This window comes from Berghia stephanieae, chromosome 9, assembly GCF_034508935.2.
Source record: "Berghia stephanieae isolate SIO BIC M18660-M18661 chromosome 9, UCSD_Bste_1.3, whole genome shotgun sequence".
Taxonomy (NCBI): Eukaryota; Metazoa; Mollusca; class Gastropoda; order Nudibranchia; family Aeolidiidae; genus Berghia; species Berghia stephanieae.
Genome location: NC_088368.1, coordinates 44,321,514 through 44,324,392, shown reverse-complemented (window position 1 = coordinate 44,324,392; position 2,879 = coordinate 44,321,514). Strand labels below are relative to the sequence as shown.

At 28.9% G+C, this 2,879-nt stretch overlaps 1 protein-coding gene across 5 annotated transcripts in view; it reads right to left on the bottom strand.

Moving 5' to 3' along the window:
- Positions 1 to 2,879, bottom strand: part of LOC144980299 (dynamin-1-like) — a 75,505-nt gene that overhangs the window by 72,417 nt on the left and 209 nt on the right. The gene's annotated exons all lie outside the window — the stretch shown is intronic.

Sequence of the window (2,879 nt, the reverse complement as noted above, 5' to 3'; positions counted from 1 at the left end):
ACACGATTTTAATGCATAAAAATTCATTAAAAGAACTGAAAAAAAATGCATGTAAGTCATAGATTATTAATAAAAATAATAATAAAAATAATAATAATATAATAATAAAATAAAATAATAATAATAATAATAAAAATAAAAATATAAAAATAATAATAATATGTATTTAAAAAATATTGAAAAAAAGAAATTGTGGATATGAAAAATTCCTTATTTTTTTTTTCCCGACAAAATACCATGCCCACCTTTTTATTGGCCACCCTCAAAAAATCACCTCTTTAGGCCTTAGGTTGGTACTGGAAACAAAGATAAGGAAAGTCCCTTTTCTCGGATTATTGATTATTCGGGACTTTTATTCCACGACCATTTTGGTATTTCGCAAAAAAATTTTATCCCCAAGCGTTGGGGTCTGTGTATAATCAACGGCGGGGCTGTGTTTTTTTCACCCGTCTGTGAGGGAACCCTATAACCCAAAAAAATAAAAAGAAAATAAAAGAGTAGGAGTAGGAGGGTGACCCCCCTTTTAAAGATTGTAATGAAAAAAAAACCACACATAAATAATGGTAAACTAAACTTCACACAGGAAATAAACGTTAAAAACAGTAAAAAAGGGGGGGATCTTTGAAATAGGTTTGGAAGAATAATAGTCAAAGAGGTGAAAATACAAAAAAAGGTAATATAAAAAATGAAAAAAAATGAACTCTGAACGCCCCTCCCAACAAAAATTTTCCAGGACACTGCTCTTTGCCGGCATTTTGGGGGGGGGGGGGATTCCAACAACGGCAATTGAGGAAGATCTAGGGACAGAGGTATTCCCAACGAAGCAAATACATTGAAGTCTATTAAACAATTGGAATAAGGTGCTCCATACCGACGGTTCCCCGACATTTTGGAGAAATTTTTGTTTTTCAAGAGTCGTTCAGGAAACTGAAATCAACGGTCATGGCGGAAGAGAATAAAGTAGGGATGTCCGGAACCCGCTTAGCAGAAAATGACAAATAACTCGCCTTTGGGTTGTTTATTCGGGTATAATTTTTCAAACGTCAATTTCTTTCTATAATTTAAAAATTGATTTGACACAAAAAAAATTAACAAATCTTGCAACAAAAAATATGATCATGCATTTTTAATATTGCTTTATTTTATTTATTTCTTAAATGGGGTAAGCGATGATATTTATAAGGGGGGCGGAGGGGGGTGAAAAATCGATGAGAGCGCAACTGTTGGAAAAATTATCCCGTTGGGGAATTTTTAAGAAGGCCCATTGATTATTTTCATAATGTTTTACCAGTTTTTTTTTTTTCACTGTTATATAAATACTACTCTACTATTAATACTATACTACTACTATCTACTTACTATACTATATATACTACTTACTACTATATACTATACTGCTCACCTCTACTACTACTACTAACAAATACTACATACTACTACTACTACTACTATACTGCTGTGCTGGGGGTGCTGTTTGCTCTACTACTATCTACTACTACTACTACTACTACTATTTACTACTTTTACTACTACTAAAAATTAATAATATAATAATAATTATTATAATAATATTATAATAATAATAAAAATTTAATAATAAATTATTTAATAATAAAATAATAATAAAAATTTAATAATAAATAATAAATTATTAATAATATAATAAAAATTTAATAAAATGATGATGATAAATGATGATAAAATTAAAAATAAAAATTAATTTAAAAAAATAATTTAATAATAATAAATAATAATAAAATTTCTGTGCTGCTGTGTACAACAAAACAAAAACACTTATACTACTCTACTACTCTACAAACTACTACTACTAATACTACTAAAATCCTACTATACTTTATCTACTTACTCTACTACTACTACACTAGCTGCTGCTGCTGCTATACTACTACTATACTATACTACATAACTATACTACTGTCCCTGCTATACTCTACTTCTACTATATACTATACTACTACTACTACTACTACTATACTACTTATTAATAATTAATAATAATAATAATAATAATAATAATAAATATTATTACTGCTGTTTCTGTGCTACAAAAACAACCAACAACAACAACAACAAAAACAACAACTACTACTAATACTACTATCTACTACTTTTTTACCATACTACTACAACTTCTATACTTTCACTACTACCACTACTACACTACTACTACTACTATACTACTATTTATACTACTATACTACTTTTTTAATAATAATAATAATACTACTACTATTATACTACTTACTACTACTACTATACTCTAATACTATATACTATTATGCTACTATACAAATACTCTATATACTACTATACTACTACTACAAATTACTACACTACTTCAACTATACTACTACCTATATACTATACTACTACTTATTTTCCCCTATACTACTTACTCATACTATATACTATAATTAATCTTTACTACTATACTACTACGGCTACTAATAACAAATACTAATAATATACTTACTACTACATTCTTATACTACTATACTACTACTACTACTCATACTATATACTACTCTAACACTCATTACTGCGCTGCTGTCTACTATACTACTATACTACTATACTACTACTACTACTATTTAAATCTATATACTACTATACTACTACTACTCTACCACTATACTAATACTACTAATTACTACAACTTCCCCTATACTACTACTTCTACAAACTAACTACTACTACTACTACTACTCTACTATACTCTACTATACTATGCGCTGCTGCTGCTGCTGCCGCCGTTGTTGTTGCTGCTACTGCTGCTACCGCTACGACATCGACATCATCATTATCATCACCATCATCTATTTTGTTTAACCCCGCCCTGTTGATAATTTATTATTCTT